The sequence below is a fragment of the Puma concolor genome, chromosome B4 (assembly GCF_028749965.1).
Source record: "Puma concolor isolate L17-30 chromosome B4, mPumCon1.1.hap2, whole genome shotgun sequence".
Taxonomy (NCBI): Eukaryota; Metazoa; Chordata; class Mammalia; order Carnivora; family Felidae; genus Puma; species Puma concolor.
The window spans coordinates 103,245,997-103,263,778 of NC_141673.1; the positions used below are offsets into that span (position 1 = coordinate 103,245,997).

The following is a 17,782-nucleotide window of genomic DNA, read 5'->3' on the forward strand; positions in this document are numbered from 1 at the left end:
GAGTGACAGCCAGGTGGTATCTCCCCCTCTAGAGCACCTAGAAGGAAGCTGGAGAGAGACTATGTGGGCAGGAAGGAGGGACCTTCCAGAAGTAATCTTTCTCTCCTTCCCCTGAGGACAGGCCACGACAAGAAGAGCAATGAGGGTCTCACACACCAGAAAGAAGTCTTTCCTGCTCCTAGGGGATCCCATGCACAGCATCACCTGGGTCCTAGGAAAGTCATGAGAAATATAACGCTGACCTTGACATTTGCCCATCGGCATGTATATATAAAAGGCAAACAACTCCTAGCCCATGGGTTGCCTTCTTGGAGAATGTCCCCAGTCCATGGTAGGGTTGATGCAGAAGGTATTCAAGCACCTTTTCTGATCACCTGTGTGTGGCACCTGGAAAGCTGCCCAGCTATTCTGGCATCCTGGTTACCTGTTTGCTTTTGTCATGACTACCTGACTTGTCTCCTTAACTTAGCTATTGATTTTTTTCACACAGCAAAACACATAGCCCCTGAGACTTTGTCATATATTTATTTGTTAGTCTTCATGGTCACCCTTTCCCTGGGTGGGTCTGTAGCACAGCCATGCACTTTCTGGGATCCCTTGACCCTGACCTCCCCATACGTGGTCTTTTTTGACCCTCCCACCACCTTTCACCTTCCCCCCACAGCCTCACCCCAACATCCTGGGCCCCATCTTTAATGCTGGCAGGTCTGGTCTCAGCTTTTTCTAATCTGGTCACTGCTTGTGGGAGGCCACTGGAGAGATGTCAGGCTGCATGATCCAAGGAGGGGTCTCGTCTTCCTGAGAAGTTGGGTGTCCAGGCCCTCTCTGTCCAGCCGCTACCAGAAATGTATGTGTAGTTCTCCTTGTTTGGACAACTGTGCCAGCCTTTTCCCTGCCAGGGAGAACCAGAACAAAAGGAAGTGCAGTTAGGGATATGAGGGTGATCTGCATGAGGAATGGCACCAGGAAACCTGGGAACAAGCTCCAGCATTTCCTTGGCTCCTCTGACATGTGCATCATGGTCCCTCAGCTGGCCTCTCTTTCTGGGCTCTCTGGTTCACTCAAACCATACCTCCCACCCCACGAGGGTTCCTGCAACCCATCAGCCACTGCTGAGCACACTCGACCTGAATCTACTCCTGCAAAAGTTGTCTATAGATGCTCAGTCACTAATTCTCTACCTTTAATGGCTCAAAAGGCCTCCAGGAAATCAAGTCCAAGCAATGTGCTCACCCCCTAAGGCCCTGTAAAGTGAAGCCTCATACAATCTACTCAGCTGGGCTCCCTTCTCTCTAATGCCCTGCACCATCCATCTAGGTCCCAGGGGCTCATCTCGGACCCTCAGCATACATAACCAGACACATCATTCCCTCTGTGAAAGAGGTCTGTCCCTGGCCTGGCTACTCCCTTGCGCCACCCATGGGGTTCTCTTGTTCCCCACCCGCCCCCCCGACATTCCTCAGCTCTACCTTCCCTGTAGGCCAAGCCCAGACCCACTCACTACCTTCATGAGCCTCTCTAGCCATCCCAAGACAATTGATCTCTCTCTTCCCTGATTTTCTGCTGCCTTTATGGGCTGTCCTACACTGTATCACATGTAATGTTTTCTATTGGAAAGTATGTGATAGCTGGGGCACATAGTCCTATGTTCAAGGTCAGCCTCTACCATGCCCTGGGCAAAGAAAACTAGACCCCGTGCTTACCCTCCTGATGCCGTGTGTATGTGTCTATGACCACAAGACACTTCAAGAGCAGGCCAGATTTGGCTAAACACAAATAAACCAACAATTTATTGCAACTTCTGTCTCTGCGAGGATGGCCATGAAGAGGTGTGTTCCAAGCCTCTTAGGGCTACCACAGGGACCAGATGTTAGCGAAACCACTTTGGAAAAGGTAAGCCTTAACTAAAATGCTAGTAAATATTATTGGGCCTGTGTAGTAGCCTCCTCCTACTTGATATTTGTAATTTTAATTATTTGGGAACAAACCCAGAGGTTCATAACATGGAGTTACTGTAATTTTAGTAAAGCACAAATGTGACCCAAAAGCATACTGCAAGCCTGGTGTTCTGGGCACAGCAACTCACCTCATGGCTAAGTGTCACCAACCACTGGCGTTGGCCTCACAAGACCTGCACCCACATGCTTTCCAGTGGGTCGTCTATATGATAATCTCTGACAAGGGGTTGAAAACCTTTGTTCTTTGTGATGTTCCAGTGGTCATCAAGTGAAAGATAACACTTTAGCAAATGGTAAAAATATGGGTTTTTGAGAGAGAGAGAGAGACAAAGTACTAACAGGGGAGGGGCAGAGAGGGAGAGAGGCACAGAATGTAAAGTAAGATCCAGGATCTGAGCTGTCAGCACAGAGGCCGACATGGGGCTCAAACCCACAAACCGTGATATCATGACCTAAGCTGAAGTTGAACACTTAACCCACTGAACCCACCCAGGCGCCCAGAAAACTTTTTTTTTTAAGTTTATTTATTTTTAAGTAATCTCCTACACTCAATGTGGGGCTTAAACTCATGACTCCGAGATCAAGAGTCACATGTTCCACCAGCTGAGCCAGCCAAGTGCCCCAAGAACAGAAAATTTTTGCTCTTCTCACACACTCATGATTGGGAAGAAGCCTATACAAGCACTTCTGCATTCAAATTTGGTGTTGTATCAACTTCCAAATGCCAAGGACATGTGTTAGGCTCACCTCTCCTGATATGAATGTAAATTATACACTGTGGCCTTTATTCCAAGGCTGCCCTTCACCTACAGCTCTTCACTTGTTCTCGGGGAATTCACAATTTTCACATTAGCCCAAAGAATGCATATTGAGAAATCATCTGACCTAGAGTTTAAAATGGCAGATCAAAAACATGGGATTTTTTGTTGTTGTTCGAAACCTACTAAAATAATTGTCAGGGAAATTTTTACTTTTTTTAAATTTTTATTATCTTTTTAATGTTTATTTTTACTTATTTTGAGAGAGACAGAGAGCAGGGGAGGGTCAGAGAGAGAAGGAGAATACCCCAAGCAGGCTCCATGGTGTTGGTGTAGAGCCTGACGCAGGGCTTGAGCTCAAGAGAACCACGAGATCATGACCTGAGCTGAAATCAAGTCAGATGCTTAACCAGCTGAGCCACCCAGGTGCTCATGTTATGATAGGAGAAGATAGAATTCAGTAGGAGGAGAGGGAAAGATTAGGACCTGAGGTCCCTGGCTGGGAAAAAAACACATAGTGTCTGACCCACAGCAAACCCCCTCAGGTTCCTCTTAAAAATGTAACAGACATCACCCGCTCCCCCTCAGGTTTCCCTCAGGAATTTGACAAAAGACCTAACTAAAAATAAGTAGTAGACCACAAAACATATGACCCATAAGGAATGATATGGCCATAGACCACCCCTCATACGATGGACTTGAGCCAATCAGGAAATGGACAACCCAACACCTAGAGCTATCCAGCCAATAAGGGTAGGACCTGAGAAGGCACAAGGGGGGGAGGGATGGGAGGGCTGACCAGAACCTTATAAAACGAGGACTCTTGTTTATAGCTGTGGGCATTCACTTTCAAATATCCCCTCCTGTGAAGAATGCTTTCATACTATTCTTGCTTCCTGACCTTAGACTCTAATAAAATTTGCCTGCTGCTCATTTTGTGTCCACCTCTTCATTCTTGGAAGTAAGATAACGAATCCTGGGTATTGAGGTAAAAAAAAAAAATCCTGCAACACTGTGAGGGGAATTTTTAAACAGGGCAGTAAAGTTACAAAGACAAATAAGTCAGGATAGGGGATCAAATATATGTAAGAGCTAATCTGTAGATGACAGGAAGCCAGTGGAAGAATAGCACTGGGCTTAAGAGAGGGGCAAATTTGAAACCTGAGTGCCTGCAGATGAGGGTCAGTGAGATGCGCAGGTTTGCTCCCAGAGAACCCATGGAGGCTCGGGACCTGGTGGCACCCTACACCTCAGAAACAGGGTCAAGGGGGAGAGCTAAACATTGGCTGCAGTTAAACTACCCTTCCAGGTCTCTTCCCCAGTCCCATAGAGCCATTTACCCACCTGCTACCCCATCAAAGAGAAGTCTGAGGAGAAACTAAACCTGAAAGGCCTGGGTTCAAGGTCATTTGTACCAAGTAAGGCAGAAAGCACATACTGGAAGTAGGGGGGTTACATGTGACATGAGTGTCTACATGTGAAGTGTGAACAGTTTGCCACCTCCTCTGCTTTGCTGCCAGATATTCAGGCCAACAACTGGAGAATTTCTTCCTATTTCTGTGTATAGACATGGATACCAAGAAATCCTCAAAAAGATGGCGTGGTCCCAGCTACATCATTACCCTGCCATGAACTCACCACTTAACAAGCCCCACAGACACTGAGCCTCCGAAGCCCCTTCACACCTCATTTTTTAAAATACACAGATATCATTAAATCACAAACATCAGAGGAAAGTCTTGAACAGGCCAAAACAGACAAATTCAGAGGAAATAGAACATGCCAGGAAAAAAAAAACTTCAAAAATATTGGAAATCCTCAGATAAATACTTTATCCATGAAGCAAGAATAGTCGGCTATAAAGAAGGAAGCATCCAAGAAGAAAATAATTCCAGGAAATGTGAAGTATAATAGCTGTTTAAAAAAATCAACTTAATTTAAAGACCTAACTGGCTTTGTTAACTGATTCATGAATCAGGCATCATCCCATCTAGCAAGTAAAGGGAAGCTCTGAGTAGTATAAAATGGAAGGCTTTTTTAAAGTTTATTTATTTATTTTGAGAGACAGGGACAGAGAGAGAGAGAGAGAGAGAATGGGGAGGGGCAAAGAGAGAGGGAGAGGCTCTGCACTGTGGGCACAGAGGCCCACGCAGGGCTCAAACTCACAAACCATGACATCAGGATCTGAACTCAAGAGTTGCAGGCTTAAGGACTGAGCCACCCAGGTGCCCCCCAAATGGCAGATTTTTATAGGAAAGGGTGGGCAAGAAAGTTATTAAGGAAGGAAGGAAGAAAGAAAGAAAGAAAGAAAGAAAGAAAGAAGAAAAGAAAAGAAAAAAAGAAAGGAAAGGAAAGGAAAGGAAAGGAAAGGAAAGGAAAGGAAAAAGAAAAGAAAAGAAAAGAAAAGAAAAGAAAAGAAAAGAGAAAAGAAAAGAAAAAGATTGTTTTCAAAAGAAAAGAAAAGGATTGTTTCAGGCAATGTCCCTTTCCCCTAGGGGCCCTTATCATGAAGATTACCTTATCTTCCTTTGAAGATAGGAGAGCCCAGCTGACAGATTGATTGCCTGGTTGGTGCGACCAGAAAATTCCAGATTAATTGGCTTAAAATTCCACTCTTGGAGAGGTTGTCCCAAGGGCAAGTGACTCCATCTCTAGTCTGATTTTCTTTTTAATATAGCCAAAATAAAACTGAAATAGGTCTAGAAGATAAATTAAAGGAAATCTCCCAAAAAGTATAAAGAAAAAGAGTAAAGTAAATGTGATACTGTCATTCATAAGAAATACAAATTTAGGTCTTTGTTGATGGTTCCTGGATCACAGCTGGTAAATCCCATGTAATTTCCTAAATGATTAGAATAATAGGGGCATCTATTGTTATAATATTTGGTTTTGCCCTCAGTTTCTGAAATAGCTTCAGAACCACAAAGGTCAAATGGGTATCCTTTAGAAGCCCCTTTGAACCACACTTGAGTTTACATGACTGCAGCAACTTTTGAAGAGTCCCTAAGGATGGGGGCTGGTTGCCAGGGGAACCAACCAGAATTAGAGGGTTAGAACTTTCCATCCCACCTCCCCCTCCCTCTATACCACCCACAGACCTCCTGGGAGAAGGGAGGGCTGGAGGTTAAATGGATCACCAATGGCCAATGTTATACTCCATCACTGCTTATGTACTGAAGCCCCCAGAAAACCCCAAAAGGACACAGTTCAGAGAACCTCCAGCTTGGTGAACACGTAGAGGCGTTAGAAGAAAGGCGCCTGCAGAGAGGACATGGAGGTCCTTTCCCCAATCTTGCCCTATGTATCTCTTCCATCTGACTGTCCTGAGTTATATCCTTTTACAATAAGTTGATAATCTAGTAAGTAAATGGTTTTCCTGAGTTCTGTGAGCTGCTCTAACAAATTAATTGAACCAGAAAGGGGGATACTCTCTAATTTATAGCCAGTCTTTAGAAGCACAAGTATCACCCTGGACTTTCTACTGATGTCTAAAATGGGGAAGAGGGCAGTCCTGTGGGACTGAACTTTAACCTGTGGAATCTGATACTGTCTCCAAGTAGAGAGTGCCAGAATTGAGTTGAATTACAGGACATCCAGATGGTGACCATAGAATCTGAGAACTGCTTGGATTGGGAAACCCTACACACACATTTTGTGGCCAGTAGTGTTGTGAGTGTAGTATAAAATTAAAGGAAACACATAGGAGTGGTTGTCCTTAGAGTAAAGAAATTTAAGAACCAGTCAGGAGATCCAAAGTCAGTTAATAGGAGTTCTGGAAAAAAGAGAACAGACAAAACCAGAATGGAAGAAAATCATCAAAGACATAGTTTGAAAATGTTCAAAAATTGAAAAACAGGCATTTCCAGGCCAAGAAAGTCCACTGAAAGTCCATGAAAATGGATAAAAATATACCTACATCAAGGCACGGCACATGAAATTTAGGAACTGGGACAGCATCAGATTCTACCAAATCTAGAAGCTAGAAGACAATGGAGATGATTTGCAGCCTAAAATACTATACCTATGCAATCAGGAGACTACCAGAGCAGAGGCATGAAGTGAATCCCTGGATGAAAATGAGGGGGTGTCATGGGACAGAAGGCATGCAACAGACCTACACCAGACAGGAGCAGGAGGGTGGAAAGGCCCCAAGCAGTCCAGACGAAGGTGAAAGCCTGGTGTCTCTGCAGATAAATAGGAGGATATCTACATAGCTGGTGGGAAGTTTGCTGAGCCCCACCCTCCTTTAAAAATAAATGTTTATTTATTTTTGAGACAGAGAGAGACAGAGCACAAATGGGGGAGGGGCAGAGAGAGGAGGAGACAGAATCTGAAGCAGGCTCCAGGCTCCGAGGTGTCAGCACAGAGCCCAACGCGGGGCTCGAACTCATGGACCGTGAGATCATGACCTGAGCTGACTGAGCCACCCAGGTGCCCCTACCCGCTCTCCTTTTAGACATCAGATTGTGACAGGTGTATAGAAAATTAAGCAACAAAAAAGATATTTAGTAGCTCCGTAGGAAAACAAAAAGCACAAGAATGGAGATGTAGTTACATTGCAGCACACTACTTGGCTCAAGGAGAAATAATATTATAGTCATAATAAAGTAAAGGAGCATATTGAGCAAATAAACATTATGCCACTTATCCCACAAAGGGTTGAGAAGTTGTGTGTCTACCTTGTGCAGAGTAATGGAGATCGTGTAAGAAAGAAAAATCCTTATCATCCGTAAAAGCAAGTCAAATTTTCCAAGACTTAAAAAATAAGGGGAGAGTGGCCTGGATGGCTCAGCCAGGTGAGTCTCCTACTCTTGATTTTGGCTCAGGTCATGATCCCAGGGTCATGGGATCAAGCCCCATGTCAGGCTCTGCACTGGGTGTGAAGCCTGCCCAAGATTTTCTCTCTCTCTCTCTGCCCATCTCCCTGTGTGCTCTCTCTCTCTCTCTCTCTCAAATTAAAAAAAAAAAATGGTTGTGGAGGGGAATGTAAGTGCATTATTGAGAAATACAGTCTAGAAATGCAAATCTAAAATAAAGACCTAAAGAGTTGAAATAGATTTGCTTCTGTGAAATACAGGATAGGGATGCGGAGGAGTGGGGGCAAAGACTGCTATTTTGGTTATAAGCCTTTTGAAATAACTTATCTTTTTAAACCTAGACTCATATTTTAACTTAAAGAAAAATAAATAATACATGAAAATTTCCTTAACCTGAAAGACATGAGTCTTCAGATTGAAAAGACCAAGTTCTAAGGTTGTTATATGTAGCAACAAACAAACAAAAACAACAAAAAAGGACACTCAGTTAAATTTGAATTTCAGATAAACAGCAAGTAATCTTTTACAAAAAGTATGTGCCCAAATATTTCAAAAAGTACTTACTTTATCTGAAATTCAAATGTAATGGGGGTCTTCTATTTTATTAAGTAGCCTGAGGCCCGATACATGCATACCAAGGTACACAGTGTATCACTAAAAAACACTGGGGATAAAGAGAACATGTTAACAACTTCCAGAGGGAAAAAAATGTCACATGCAAATAAATCAGAAAAGCATTGACTTCTCACAGCAAGATTGGAAATTTGTAAACAGTGGAGCAATGCCTTCAAAATTCCAAAGAAAAACAATGTCCATCCTGGAATTTTAACGTTTATTTATTTTTGGGACAGAGAGACAGAGCATGAACGGGAGAGGGGCAGAGTGAGAGGGAGACACAGAATCGGAAACAGGCTCCAGGCTCTGAGCCATCAGCCCAGAGCCTGACGCGGGGCTCGAACTCACGGACCGCGAGATCGTGACCTGGCTGAAGTCGGACGCTTAACCGACCGCGCCACCCAGGCGCCCCATCATCCCGGAATTTTATATCCATACAATCATTAACCAAGTCTAAGAACTGAATGAAGGCATTTTCAGGCATGCAAATTTTCACATACCCCTGACTTTTTCACTAATGTATCCACGTCTAGAACAGTGATGGGCACATAGCAGGAGCTTTAACAAATATTTGTTAAATGAAAAAAAGAATTCAAGATATAGCCATGTAAGTATTTGTTGAGAAAAATAAATGTAAATATGTGAAACAAACTTTTAAAATTCTTGAATGTGGTTGCCTCTCAGGACTCGGATTCATGGTAAAGAGAGAGGCAGGGCTTGCTGGTTTTCCTCAGAAGCCTTATAGCATCATCTGGCTTTTTAAAGCATGTACATGTATTACTTTAATAAAAATTAAAGGGGTTTTTAAGTATGTTCACTGCTTTTACGTCCTACACACATTCCCAAATCATATTTCATATTGATACCAAAAGGAAGCGACTATTGGATTCCCTACCCTTTTGTATTATTAATCTTAGAAGCCATCCTCTTCCTCTCATCCACTTCTTTCTCTCTAACCAATGCCTCTAATCCATCCACATGTCCCAAAGCTCTTACCTCCCTCATGGATCTCCAATGCATTCACCTTTCACCTCCATCTCTAATTACCCTAGTGCCATCTTCCACCTGGACATTGCAGAAGTTTAGCAATGGGCCCCTACATCCATCCAGTCCATCCAGCCTATTACACTGTAGCCAGGCTGATATTTTCAAGTACAAATCTGATCACATCACTCCATCACCACCTGCTTTAAACATTCCACAGTGTCCCATTGCTCCTTGGCTAAAGATAAAGCTCTTAACCCTCCACCTTACTTGCTTGCCCTTTCCCTTGCCACCTCAGTCTCTCATGCTGATCATCTTTTTTCCACAGGACCTTTGCACATGCTGTTAACACTGCCCGGTGTGCTGTTTCTAGAACGTTTGCCTATTTAATGTTCTGCTCATCATTCAAATACCAGCGACAATGTCATTAAGTCAAATCCCCCTATTTTAAGCTCTTATTGCACAGCTACCTGGATAGCTGTACTTGGTAACATTTGTTACAGTTGGAGTTTTATATTTAGGCATACTGGATTAGTATCTTCATCCACTGCACCATCAACACACACACACACACACACACACACACACACACAGGCACACGCACACTCACAGGCTCTCCACTAAAGGTGGAAATCCTCTGTTTCACTTATCATTATACATTGCTTAGTACATAGTAGAAACTTAATGCCAATATATTGAATCTGTTGAAACACCACCTTTTACTACTGCAACAATCAGTATGTATCACTTGGGTTAGAATAACATTTATTCATCAGTCTCATCTCTGTCCTAAAATTCTAGAACTTGGAGACTGCATGCTATTTATTTATTTGTTTGTTTGTTTGTTTGTTAGTTTTTGGAAAGCCTGCTACTCACTCCTCTCTATTTTTCCAATTTCCATCTTCACACATAATTTTTCAAAATGTGTATGTACATAACATATGCAAAGATTATGTTTTATGGGGTTTCTATCCTGGAGAGCTTACATATCAGAAAAGCCTTTACACCTTGCCTTTTAGAGATTATCATCCAGGATACATTTCTAGCACTTCACATATGATCTTTAAATGTGTTATCTTCCCTCACAATTCAATACAGATTCAAAAGGCTGAATTCTAGTAAACATCTGATTAAAGCTAAAGATTCAGCACTTTAGGTAACCCTGATGATTTTTATCTTGTCTCATCTCAATGAAGTTTAACACCTATGCTTTGTGCTATAGCCAAATCATTACACATTCTTTACTGTGCAAGGAAGATGGGGACATTGGCTAGCTGATGGAGCCATCATGAGAATGACCATTTGTCAGCTAGTGCACAAACTTCTAAATCTAGCATAAGACAGGGCATGGGGGGTGTCTAAACTTAAACAATGTTGAACACCACTTGTTTACAGTTCCTGTGCATATAGAGACTATCTGATAATCCAATACTAATTTAACACTTTGCTGAGTAAAACAAGTTTAAATTAATCCTCTCTCAGGGCATCTGGGTGGCTCAGTCAGTTAAGGGTCTGACTTCAGCTCATATCATGATCTCGTACTTTGTGGGTTCAAGCCCCATGTCGGGCTCTGTGCTGACAGCTCAGAATCTGGAGCCTACTTCAGATTCTGTGTCTCTCTCTGTTTCTCTGCTCCTTCCCCACTCATGTTCTGTCTCTCAAAAATAAATAAATGTTAAAAAAATTAATAAAAAATAATCTTTTTTCTTTTGTCTCATTTAGAATTGTATGAGAAACCAAATATTCTTTAAAGTTCCTTGTAGAGAATAGGACTATCAGACTGCCTTCCTTTAAAATAACTTCCCTTCAGACACAAGCTAATATAGTCATGGAGAGTCCTAAATTTCTTATGTCTGAAATTTAATATAATTGAACAATACTAAACTCAAGAATTCCCCATGCAGAGGTGCCTGGGTGGCTCAGTTGTTTAAGCATCCGACTTCAGTTCAGGTCATGATCTCACAGTTTGTGGGTTCGAGCCCCGTGTTGGGCTCTGTGCTGATAGTGAAGAGTCTGCTTCAAATTCTGTGTCTCCCTCTCTCTCTCTCTTTGCCCTTCCCCAACTTGTGTGCACACAGTTGCGCACGCACCTTCTCTCTCCTTCTCTCTCTCAAAAATAAAATAAACATTAAAAAAAAAAAAGAATTCCCCATGCAGGTGTTTTTTTAAAAAATCCCCTCCTTTGCCCCCAAAATCAGTCTCTGGAAATGGTAGCTACTAAGGGTCACTCTCCAAATGGACTGACTTCCCCAAAGCTTGGCCATGTCACATCAGCAGGGGAAGGCTGGGACCAGAATCTGGACAATCTTGCTGCTTCCTGGGCCCAGTGTGAACCGCTGACTATCTCAACCTCTTCTCTACATTTGCTGTTTACAGACTTAGACTCAACAGCTCTTCCCCAAGCACTCTGTCATTTCTCTGAGTGATGTGGAATTTGGCATTTCTTGAAACCTTGAGCTTGCTAAAATTTTTTTTGCTCCTCTGGGGTGTATCACCAAAGCCCTGTATATTCCCAGAAAGGTAGAGAAGAGGCATGCAACAAGTTTAGGGCTGTATTTTATGCTTCAGACAACCACAGTGAAACTGTCAAGACACTCATGGTTTTAGTGTTCACCAATACCTTTAAGATAACGTGTGTACCTTATAATTGCCAACAAAATACTGATTCAACAAGATACCATTTAATACCCATCAAATCGATAGCCCAGCTAGAACATTCACAGTTGGTTGAGTGCCGTAAACACTCTCATACAGATCTAATGATTTCTTTTATCTGTTTTCTCTCTTAATTTCTATAACCACCCCTTATCATTTTTCAAGATAGAAATAATTTTTTCTTATCCTAAAAAAATATGCTCTCTTTCACCTTGCTCCAGCAAGAAGGGCCCACAGAAAACTATAAAAGAGATGCTTAAAATCACACATAGCCCTTCTACCTAGAAAAAAAAAAAAAAAAAAAAAAAAAAAAACATTGTTCTTGGAGTGTGACAGTCTTAGCCCAGTTACTTATTCGGTGGCCTCATCAAATAAATGAAAACAATAACTCAAGGTGCCTCACACTGTGAGGATTTAAGATAATATTCGTATAAGGCACAGTCACTCGTAGCTGGTAGCTATGACTGTTGCTTTATTAATATATGTCCAGTATATAAAGAGATAGATAGATGATAGTTAGCTGATAGCTGATAGATAGATAGATAGATAGATAGATAGAGATATGGTGATATGGTGCCTATTTTATGTTTCCACAAAATGGCTTTTGTGTGCCCCCAAAAAACATTATGTAGAAGATACACTGCTTTGATAAATAAATATTCAATTTATTAAGGCTACAAATATTTCAATAGAGTTCTTCCTTAATCCTTTGAGTTCATATGACAAATTTTGCTCTTTGGTTCATAACCAGAGGTTGCTTATTTTGTTTGTCAAAAGTCTGAATTGCTCGAGAGTCTTTGAAAGCAGTAATAAGAGGAGGACACCTTGAAGGATATGTGTTATGGACTGAATATCTGTGTCCTCCCAGCACCCATATGCTAAAGCCCTAATGCCTGGTGTAGCTAGCTGTATGTGGAGACGGAGCCTCCCAAGGAAGTAATTAATGTAAATTTAAATGAGGTCATAGGGGTGGGACCCAGGTCCTGTAGGATTGGTGTCCTAGAAAGAAGAATAGACTCTGACTCCCCCGCCCCCCTCTCTCTTTCTCTGTGAACAGAGGGTCGGTCATATGAGAGCACAGTGTGAAGACAGTAGTTTGCAAACCAGGAGATCTCACCATAAAACAAACTTGCTGGCACTTGATCATGGACTTCTACTCTCCAGAAGTGTAAGAAAATGAATTTCTGTTGTTTAAGCCACCCAGCATGTGATATGTCATTACAGCAGCCCTAGAAGCTAACTCAATATGGGAAGCAGAGATTCCTGCGTTACATGGGGGGGGGGGGGGGGGTCAGAGGTCAACAATAAGAAAAGAGCAAGGATTCACATCCTACTAGATGGTTGTATCCTGGGAGGTGGCCAGAACTTGAAGGGAATGACTGCTAAGCACATCAAGGTGTCCAGACCTGTGGCACAGGATTCCCTGCCTGCTCATGGAGATGCAGAGCCCCTGCTGGATTTGTGAACAGAGATTTATACCCAGTTTTAGAGTTGTCAGATTGAGCAAGTAAAAATATAGGATCAAAAGTTAAATTTGAATTTCAGATGATTTTTCAATATTTGGGACATTCTTCTTTTCTTTTTCCTCTTTGATTTTTCTTCTTTTTAAGCTAAAAAAGAAATAAGCCAACCAAAAACAAACAAAAAATGACCAGCTTACCCATTTGGGACATTCTTATATAAAAAACTATCCACTGTTTCTCTAGAATTCAAATTAATTGAATACCCTGTGTTTTATCTGGCAACCCTACCCAGCACAGGCATGACCTCCTGGCTGGCATTTTAATAATTCATATGGAAACGCCTGGGTGACTTAGTTGGTTAAGCTTCCGACTTCGGCTCAGTTCATGATCTCACAGTTTGTGGGTTCGAGCCCCACATTGGGCTCTACATTGACATCTCAGAGCCTGCTTCGGATTCTTTGTCTCCCTCTCTCTCTGCCTCTCCCCTGCTTGTGCTCTGTATCAAAATTATTACAAAAATAAATAAACATTAAAAAAATTCAGGGGCACCTGGATGACCTAGTTGGTTAAGCGTCCGACACTTAGTTTCAGCTCAGGTCATGATCTCACAGTTCATGAGTTCAACCCCACGTTGGGCTCTGCACTGACAGTGCGGAGCCTGCTTAGGATTTTCTCTCTCTCTCTGCCCCTCCCCTACTCATCCTGTCTCTGTCTTTCTCAAATCATTAGATAAATATACATGTACAAGTAAGGATATTTCACCAGTGTATTGCTTATAATCATAAAAAATGAAATTAATGTAAGAGCGGTTGAATAGTCCTGGTACTTTTGTTCAAATATATGCAGCTTTAAAGTTGTCATTTTTAAAATCTATATTTATTAGTATGAAAAGATGTCCACAATGTATTGTTAAATTTAAAAGGGTAATAGGGGCTCCTGGGTGGCTCAGTCTGTTAAGCATCTGACTTTGGCTCAGGTCATGATCTCGTGGTCCATGAGTCTGAGCCCCGCCTTGGGCTCTGTGTTGACAGCCTGGAGGCTGCTTCGGATTCTGTGTCTCCCTCTCTCTCTCTACCCCCCCCCCCCCCCCCCGCTGGCTCTCTCTCTTTCTCTCTCTCTCTCTCTCTCTCAAAAATAAATAAACATTAAAAAAATTAAAAGGGAATAAAGTAATTTTAAGTTTTTTTTTGTTTTTTTTTTGTTTTTTTTTTTACTAATTTTAACAAGACACCATCCCTCACACACATATGTAAAAACATCTGGAATAATTATACCAAAATATTGACAGGAGTTATCTCTGGATTGTGGGATTACTGGTGATTTTTACTTTGCTCTACATCCCTTTATGCATGTATTATCTTAATAATCAGAATAAAACAATAATTCTATTACAATTTTGAAAAAAGTATTTGCAACCTTTCACACCCAGCACAGCCCAACATAGGGCCTGAACTCACGACCCTAAGATCAAGACCCTGAGCTGAGATGGAGAGTCAGATGCTTAACCAACTGAATTACTCAGGTACCCCATGTACTCATAACTTTTTAAAGAGAAGTATGCAGGGGTGCCTGGGTGGCTCAGTTGGTTAAGCATCTGACTTCGGAACAGTGTCAGGATCTCACCGTTCCTGAGTTTGAGCCTCATGTCAGGCTCTGTGCTGACAGCTCAGAGCCTGGAGCTGCTTCAGATTCTGTGTCTCCCTCTCTCTATACCCCTCCCCCCTCATGCTCTCTCTCTCTCTCTCTCTCTCTCTCTCTCTCTCTCTCTTTCTCTCTCTCTCTCTCAAAACTAAATAATCATTAAAAAAAATTTTTTAAAGGGAAAAATAAGTAAAAGAGAAGTATGCAAAAGCATTGATAACTCCATAATCTGACAATTTGAAGCAAGGAATTTATGTGTGGATTCAGGAATTCCTTACCTAAAGTCATGGACACATTCCTTATCATAATTCAGTGTCAATTTACCTCAATTATGACATCTTTATCATGTAATAGAGCCACAGAAACACTTGGATGTGGTAGACATTTGCTATTTTGGTTCCTTTTGTTTAGGGCTGGGGGAGTGATTTTTTTTTTCACTACCCAGCATCCATTTTATCCCTTCTTCTTGTTATTGAGTACCACTTTTCCTTCAGACAAACAATCTCCAGACCTCATGCTCAGTCCACATGCTTGGGGTAACGCCAACCTTGATTCCAAGGGTGTGCATATGACCCAAATAAATCCAATCAGAGCATGCCAGTCCCCTGACCTAATAATTCACCCCAATAAGATAAGGAGGTAGAATTCCGATCAGTGAAAAGCAGATCATGGATTTTGTCAGGCTGAAAGAAATACTCTTTCTACTAGACTGAAACCCAGGAGGATATGTGCCTGGAGTTACTAGCCATCTTACTGCCATCCGAAACCAAACATGGACAGCAAAATTACAGTGAGAGAGATGAACAAAAATTTACCTCCTGGATCATACGGAAACTAAAACTCAATATTATTATTTCTTAAAACAAAATTCTTCAGAAGAATTTTATCATTTTCAAGTAACATAGTATGGACCCTAGAATTATTGTGTATTTTCCCAGCAAAGGCACTGGCTAATTTGACTGATATGAGAATGAAATTAATTGAATGTACTGGCACTAGTTATAAACACTGCTTACAGGTCTGAGTAGAATTTCATTGTTATAAATACCCTAAGGAGAAGAGTTGCCAGGCATCCTGTATATACAGGATATGTCCCGTATTTAATGATTTTTGTCCTGCTTCCTCTATTGGCTTTTCTCCCCCTAAATGCCCTATGTTCAGCATTTTTCAATAAATTAAGATGTTGGGGGTTTTATCAAATTTATCTAGGCATGGGCATTTTTATTTGCTAAATTTGGTGGCCTTACTGAGGAGTCGTTTAACTCCTACAACCCTTCCATGTTTCACCCTGCTTTACAGTAGTTTTGCCAACTGAAGCCCAATTCTAGCTGACGTTATAGGAGTTAATAAAATTTTCTTTTTCGATTAAGAAGATTTGAGCCAGATTTCCAGTCTCTTATAACCAAAAGAATGCTAACTGAACCCAATTAATTGTAGAACCACCAACACCTAAGCTCTATGGCCTAATTATAGTAATAGCTACATTTTACATTCATCACTAAGTGTGTTCAGGACATTTTAATTTTTTTTATGTTTGTTTGTTTGTTTATTTATTTATTTATTTATTTATTTATTTATTTTGAGAGAGAGGCAGAGAAAGAGGGAGACACAAATCCAGAGCAGGCTCCAGGCTCTGAGCTGTTAACACAGAGCCCGACGCAGGGCTCAAATTCACAAACAGTGAGATCATGACCTGAGCCGAAGTTGTATGCTTAACCCACTGAGCCACCCCAGCACCCCAGGACATTTTCAATATGGTATCTCGGGGTGCCTGAGTGGCTCAGTCGGTTGGGCATCCGACTTTGGCTCAGGTCATGATCTCACAGCTCATGAGTTCAAGCCCTGCATCGGGCTCTGTGCTGACAGCTCGGAGACTGGAGCCTGCTTCAGATTCTGTGTCTCCCTCTCTCTGCCCTCCCCCGCTCAAGCTCTGTCTCTCTCTCAAAAATAAATAAATATTTTAAAAATTTTAAAAATAAAATAAAATAAATATGGTATCTCATGAATAAACCCACCCATCCTTTGAGATAGACATTATTTTCTCTATTTCAGAGATGAAGAAACTCAGCTTCCATGAGGTTACATAATTCACCCCAAATTGCACAGTTAGGCTCATGGAACCAGTATACCAAGACACCAAGCCCATGTTCTGCCACTGTACCATACTACCTTCCAATCTAGACTTAGAATTCTCAATTCTGATTTCACACCACAGAGAGAATTCTTCCAGTGGGCTTAGGTTCACTACTGGTTGAAGTAAATGACCACTGGAAAGCTTAACTTCCCACTCTGATTTGAAGCCAAGCACATAAAAAGTGCCGGAACAGAGCTTCAGTTTATAGCGCATGCAGAAAGCCCTCACTACAGTCTTCTCTAATTTCCAAGCAAGGCTTATGATCTGAAAGCAAGTTTTTGGCTCACTTGAGTACTGTCAAGTTAATCAAGGTCAGTTCCATTGTTGAAATTAACCAAACAACTGCAAATTTTCCACTGTTTATGGACACTGCCTAAAACCATGTAGGCTGGACATGCTCTACATATAAAGGCAGACCTGAGACAGAGGAATCACTAGATATCTAACAAATCACTTCAGTTTTCTACAAATACATAAAAATAAATAAAATGGCTCCTGCATATTTACCTGTGACATGACATTTTATGTGCAATTCATCCTGTTTTTGTTACTTTCATAGTAGCTCTGTGAAATATACCTCTCAAGAAACTAAGGTACAGCAGAGAGGTGATGTCCTCTGTGCAAAGTCAGGCAGCAGGTCAACAGCAAACAGATAAGACCCCAAACAAACACATGAACAAAAATAGCAAGTATCTACTATATCCAGGTGTTTCTGTGGCTCTTTTTGCAAGAGAAAGATGCCAGAGCTTAGATAAAT

The 17,782-nt window shown here is 41.6% G+C and overlaps 1 protein-coding gene across 2 annotated transcripts in view; it reads right to left on the reverse strand.

The window, feature by feature from the left end:
• Nucleotides 1-509: 509 nt before the first annotated feature.
• Nucleotides 510-17,782, reverse strand: part of KCNA6 (potassium voltage-gated channel subfamily A member 6) — a 46,236-nt gene continuing 28,963 nt past the window's right edge. For both annotated transcript variants that reach the window (XM_025930246.2, XM_086714265.1), the window contains exon 2: nucleotides 510-892. The gene's annotated coding sequence lies outside the window, so the exon portion shown is untranslated. The remainder of the gene's footprint in view (nucleotides 893-17,782) is intronic.